This window comes from Prionailurus bengalensis, chromosome B2 (assembly GCF_016509475.1).
Source record: "Prionailurus bengalensis isolate Pbe53 chromosome B2, Fcat_Pben_1.1_paternal_pri, whole genome shotgun sequence".
Classification (NCBI taxonomy): domain Eukaryota; kingdom Metazoa; phylum Chordata; class Mammalia; order Carnivora; family Felidae; genus Prionailurus; species Prionailurus bengalensis.
The window spans coordinates 12005501-12012269 of record NC_057349.1 but is presented as its reverse complement, the minus strand read 5'-3'; the positions used below and the strand labels follow the sequence as shown (position 1 = coordinate 12012269).

The window sequence follows — 6769 nt, the reverse complement described above, 5'->3', positions numbered from 1 at the left end:
TGAGTAGAATGGCCAAGCCAACTGGAAGGCCTGGTGGCGGGAACAGCTGGAGCCTGGGGCAAGGTGGTGCCTCCAGAGGGACGGCCTTGGAGTTGTCCACCCTCACACAATGGCCCAGGACTGCAGGGAGCAAGGTGCAAGCTGCCCGGCTTCTCCTGGCCTAGCCACGTTCTGTGGAGTCCAAGCGAGTCAGGAAGGCCCATCCAGACTCAGTGCCGGGGGACTTAGACCCCACCTCTTGCAGAAATAAAAAGCATTTGGTACCATCTTTAAAACAGCCACATTAACAGAATTTTTATTTTCAATATGAATTCATTTATCTGTATTTAATGCCTTTTTCATCCTGGTATCTAATAACAATAATAATAGTAAGTTCTCTTCTTTTTCTGCGGCTATATTTGCTCATTTTTTTTTTTTTTTTTGAAATGTAGGAATTGGTGTGTTATAAGTGGCAGGACCCTAGGGATATAGCTGTGTTAAGAGGTGACTTCTGATATATTACTGATTAGTTTTGAAATAAAGTAAAAATACATTTGTTTATTTTTTTATTTAGACAGCAGGGGAGAGGGAGAAAGAATCTTAAAAAAAATTTTTTTTAAAGTAACAAATGTACTTTTAATTGATCTACAGATAAAAGCTACTCAGAGCACGTCAGTAACCATTTCAGCCCTTACTCTATTAGGGCCGTGTCCCGTAGAGTCTTCAGGATCTAGGTTCATGGGCTAATTTCATCATTTCACGTCATCCACAGTATTAGAAAAACAAGGCATTGTTAATCGGTTTATATGAAATGCATTGCCGGCAGCCAAATCCAGTTCCTTATATTCCATATTTTTTCTTTAGCTCTTCTACTTTGTTGATGTAAGCTTTCATGGCATCTTCCTTGGAAGTCCCTTTCAGCTGATTCCAGACATCCCACTTGGCCTTGCCTTCGAGATCTAGCAGTCGGGCCGTTCTGTGTTTATGTCCCCCACAGTTGCTTGTTTGTAGTGGCCGTAGATGAACAACATCTCATCATCTGCTGGCTTGGTCTTGAGGTACTTAAACATCCTCAGCAGCTTTATCAAACTCAGCTTAAGACGTGCCGGCAGGGTTGCGAGGATTCCAGAGAGTGTGCAGAGGTGGCCAAGAGCAGGAAGCAGTAGTCAAAAAATTTTTTTCTTTAGGTGGGGCACCTGGGTGGCTCAGTCAGTTGAGCATCCCCCTCTTGGTTTCTGTTCAGGTCATGAACTCGTGGTTCATGAGTTTGAGCCATGTGTCAGGCTCCTTGCTGACAGTGTAGAGCCTGTTTACGATTCTCTCTCTCCCTCTCTCTTTGCCTCTCCTCTGCTCACTCTCTCTGTGTCTCTCTCAAAATAAATAAATCAACTTAAAAAAATTTTTTAATGTTTTTTAGTTTATTGTGAGAGAGAGCAAGTGTGCATGGGCAGGGGAGAGGCAGAGAAGGAGAGAGAGAATCCCAAGCAGGCTCCATGCTGTCAGCACAGAGCCCAATGTGGGGCTTGATCCAGTGACCCTGGGATCATGACCCGAGCTGAGATCAAGAGTCAGATGCTCAACCAACTGAGCCACCAAGGCACCCCTAAAATAAAAATTTAAATGTCAGTTGGACATATTAAATGGTTATCACAAGTAATTTATAACCCAACTTTTTAGGAGACTGACACATTTCCTAAACTTGATAACCAACTTGCCAGGTGTTAGGATGCACATCCAAATTCCTAGAGTTGAAATAGAAGCCAGAGGGAAAAAAGCTAGATCTACAGACAAAGTGAATCTTGACAATGGCAGGCAGGAACCCACATCCAGAGGAAGCCAGCAGGCTATCGAGTTAGAAGGACACTGGACTAAGAAGTGAAAGGCTTCAAGTTCAATCCATGCCTTCCAAGTCACTATGATGTACTTGAGCAAGCCACTTGACTTGGTCATTTTGTTTCTTCATCCATAAAGAGTTTGGCTAGGTAACCTCAGGATGGCTTCCTTCCAGTTTTAGTAACGCTCTGACTTTATTTCAAGTCCCTCCTACTGTGCTCTTAACAGAGCAGCTCTTAAAATATGTATGAAAAGAAGTTAGGAAAAATAATTGAATGAGCATTCCTTTGGTAATCAACTTTCTTTTATAGGCACTTTTCCATGCATTTTCCGTGCACGTTTCAGTGCATTTTTACACATAATAAAATGCCTAAACTAAGAGAAGAAAGATATAAGAAAGAGCTTGAAGAGAAGGTGTAAATAGGTTACAATTAAAATTTGGGGTCCAGAGAGAGCTTCCTGGTCAACTTGAGAGATGTTCAGTAACGATGTCTGTCTAGGGCAATGACAATTGCCAGTGTCCCTCCCCTCTTCCTTCTCTATTCATTTAGCCAGAGAAAAGGTGTTTTCCCTTTGATAGGTAGGTTGAACAACAGCCAACCTCTCAGTGCCTGGGGCAAGCATGCACATGGGCCACTGGGAGGGGACATCTGTGCCTGTTGAACCGAGGCTTAAGGAGCTGTGTCGTGTTTGTCTAGGGTGGCAGGGGCCTTGCCTAACCATGAGCCCTATCAATAATCCATGGCCCTGTGGAGAAAGAACCCTATTAATAAGAAATGCTGGCTGTTCGTAGAAGACAGAGCCAATGATGCCCTTGTTCCAGGGAAACAGAATATGCTCAGACTGACGCAGCACTCTCTGAACTTTCCAGTTACGTCACCAGATAGCTTAGATCAGAGGCAATTTTAGAAGATGCATTCAACATACGACTCTCCTTTTGGCCATCCTAATTTGTTGGGGTCAACGTCTGGTCAGAAGCACACTATCAGTTTGTCAATTACACCTCCTTAAAGAAAATGAAGGGAGGGAGGAAGATATTTGACCAGGGATTCTCTTGTTTGACTTTAAGATTGGTCAAGGGCACCGAATTATTTTGGAGAGTTGGGCTTTATATCAGGTCACTAAGTATGAAAATGTGATCTGGGTTTTACATCCAATATGGAGGACTAAAAAACAACAGAATTCCCAAATCTGTTTTTTGATTCCATTTAAAGCTCATAATCTTCTAGGTCTGTCTAGTTCTTCTTTATGGTGACGTTTAATTATTAATCCTGCCTTACTTTGAGGTTCTAATTTAAGAGTCCATTAATAGATTGTTCACTAGGGAGTTTGCCAGAATCACAGCAGGACAAGGTCATTAGTGTATGATGGCTAGGAGCATGGACTTGGAAGCAGATGGACCTGGGGCTAAAACCAGGCTCCATCACCACTTGCTGGCTGAGTGACCTTAAGAAGTTAAAACCCTGTCTAAGTCTCTATTTCCTCCTCTATAAGTATCATACTCATAAAGTACAATAATGTAAAGCATGAAGTAAGACAAGAAGTAAGCATTCAATAAAGTTTAGATACGTTAGTTGTTGTTTTTCTTAATTATTCATTTGACAAATTGTTATTGAGTGTTTAATATGTGCTAGGCATTGCTTTTGGCACTAGGGATGTAGGAATACTCAGCTTTGATAACTCATGAAACTTGCATTGTGGAAGCAAAGGAGACCAAAAATAAAGAATCAAGTGAATATACTTTTGCAGGAGGTAAAAAAAAAAAAAAAACATAAAGAGAAAAAGAGAAGAGTGATGGAGATGGGAAGGGGGGTAGTAGCACATTACCAGTTTCTCTAATCAGATGACATTTAAACAGGGAACAAGAGGATGTAAGGGTGGAAGCCATATGGACATTTAAGGGAAGATCATTATGGGAACAAGAAAGTGCATATGCAAAGGCCCTGAGGCAAGCATGTGCTTGGTGTGTTCAAAAAAGAGCAAGGAAGAAAGTTCAGCCTTCTATAGCAGTAGGAGGTGAGGTCAGGGAAGTGACAGGAAGCAGTCAGAACATTATAGACCTTCCTTCCTCCCTTCCTTCCTCTCTTATTTTCTTCTTCCCTTCCTTTTTTTAAAATCCAGATATCACTGACACATTGGTCAAGTGTATTTCTGAGCAGACTTTGACCCTGACAAAGTAGGCTGGCTGGGAGGAGAGTCAGATGTTGATTGTGTCTTCTATAAAACAGCTGTAGGACTTTATAGACCATGATGACTTTGGATTTTACTGCGATGAGATAGGGAGCCACTGACAGGTTCTGAGCCAGGAGAGTCAAGAAAAGACAAAGTTTAAGGAAGATTACTTTATCTTCTGCATGAAGAATATAGGATATATACAGTAAGGCAACCAGGGAAATAGGGAAAACAGTTAATACAATCATCCTCATAAGACATGACGGGAGTCCGCACTAGAATGGCCATAATAAATGGGTGAGAAGAAATTCTAATCTGTATATATTTTAATTAAAGAGCCAACAAAACTTGCAGATGGATAAAATGTGGGTCCGGGAACAGAAAGTAGTCAGAGGACTTTAAGGTTTTGGCCTGAGTATCAGGCTACTTCCCAAGAAGTCAGCCAAAGGCAGTGACAAATCTGGCAATATGAGGTGAGGGTGAGAGAGAAACCAAGAATTTTGATTTGGACAAAACGAAGTCTGAATTGTCTCCTGTGTATCCAAGAGAAAATGTCAAATAGGCACTTTGATCCACCAGTCGAGAGTTTAGCAGAGAAGTCAGAGTGTAAGAGAAAACCATGAGGATTGTTGTCACCATTAGAGCTGTTCACCAATGTCTCTAGGCCCGTCACAGGACTGTACTTTCTACCCCCTTAAAGTTTAGCCTAGCCGTGTGACTCGATACGGCCAATGAATTGAGGGCAGAAATGATTGCATCACTTCGGGCGGAAGCTTTAAGCTGTATGCGTGTGATTCACCATGGTTCCTTCTCCCGCCCAGGAGATTGTGGACACATTTGTTGCCCTGGCTCCCTGGGTGACTGATGCCTCTACTGACTCAGGATGGAAATTGACAGTGAACAAAAAATCTTTATTGTTCTGAAGCCTTGAGACTTGAGGGTAGTTTGTAGAAAATTCTTCCTTACTCTGAGAACCGTGTACGAAACTAAAAGTGTTATTAAACCAAGGAACTGGGTAAGACCATGTAGGCATGAGTGTTAAGGGTAATGAGAAGAGGACTGAGGGGCTGAGCCGTGCAGCATCCCGACACTTAGAGGTGGGGAAGGAAAGGAAGTTCCAGGGAAGGAGACTGAGAAGGAGCTGCTGCCAAGGGGAATTAAGAGATCGCAGGAAGAAAATGCCTCAAGAGGGAGGAAGTGATGAACTCTGTCAAGTAAAACCAACCAGCTTCTAAGGCGAGAATTAGGAAATAAGCAACGGGTTTGGCAACATGGCAGCTACCGGTGACCTGACACAGATTTTGTGAAGGGGGTGGGAGCAAGCGTCTGCCTGTCCTGGGTTCAGGAATGGGCAGGATAGAAGGAATGAAGACAGATAGACAAGACAGACAAAGGAAATGTATCTGTTAGGAGAAGCAAAGAATGGAGGAGTCAAAGGAGGATGTTTTAAGTTAGAAGATTATAGCAAGAAAGAATTGCCTGGTAGAGAGGAAAATATTAACAACACAGGACACTGGACAATGTCAGGAGCGATGTCATCCACAGGCAGAGATGGAGATCAGGTGGTCAAATAGGCTGGAATGTGGTCGGTCTTCCAAGGTAGGAGGAGAGAAGCCAAACTATAAAGGTACAGATAGGCCAGTAGGTGTGGTGGTGAAGTAAAAGTTCTCTTTTGATTTGGTTCCATTTTTCAGTGAAATATGAAGTAAAATCATTAGTTAAGAGTGGGGGTGATGAAAGTGAGCATGGTCTACAAAGTTCTGTGTGTTCTGGCTGCTCCCTGCCACCTCTGACCTCATCTCCTTCCACTCTCCCCTTACTTTCTCCACTTCTTTTAGCCGCACTTTCTTCCTTGCACTTCCTCGAACACAGCAAGCACGCTCCTGCCTCAGGACCTTTGCACATGCAGTTCCCTGTGCCTGGAATGCTCTTCCCTTGCATGTCCACAAGGCCAACTCCCTTATATCCTCTTGTTCTTTGTTTAAATGTCATCTTATCAGAGAAACGTCCCGAACTAGCCAGTCAAAAACACCACCTCCTCCTGCCCACCTCTGTCATTCTCTGTCCCTTTTCCTGCTTTATTCTTTGTCATTACCTCTATCACCTATCTGAAAAATATATTTGCTTGTTTATTCATTTCTGGCTCTCCGTGTCCCCAGAATTTAAGCTCCGTGAGTGCCAGGACTTTCTGTTTTGAGGAGGGGGGAGAAGGTCTACAATGAAAGGCTAGGAGAGTGGGATTGTTGACAGGAACAGATTAGGACTACCAGGTGGCTCTCAAGGAATGCAAAGGTTAGTGGTCATGAATTTAAAACGCTGTGTCTTTTCTTCAATATGCCAATATTTAACAGCTGTCTTGTTTTCTACCTAGAAAAATACTCAGCTTCATGGGCAAAGAGAAAGAGGTGAGAAAACAAAAAGTCACGAGAGCCCTAATGAAATGCTTTGGGTTGCCATCTGGGAGTTGCAGAAGGCGCTCCAAGAACCCCAGAGCCTGATATCTTGGTTAAGTTCTTTGCTTCCAGAAACATTTCCACTTCTCCGCCATCCACCTCCTGTCAGACAGTAGTGTTTTCTTTTTAGGAAATTCAATGGAACAGTCTGGACCAAGGAACAGACTTTTTCCTGCTCTCCTTTCAAAAGGCTGAACAGTAAGATGCTGCCTTTACCTGCAGCTTTTTGGTCTCTCTATATGAAGTTGAGTGTCTGACGTGTCCCGTTTAGGATGGAGCCACCTTGAAGAGAGGAACAAGTCTTGCTTACAGTATGGCTAATTTATGTATAA

General features: G+C 42.9%; 1 pseudogene; it reads right to left on the bottom strand.

Moving 5' to 3' along the window:
• Positions 1-589: 589 nt before the first annotated feature.
• Positions 590-1147, bottom strand: LOC122490591 (annotated as a pseudogene).
• Positions 1148-6769: the final 5622 nt, after the last annotated feature.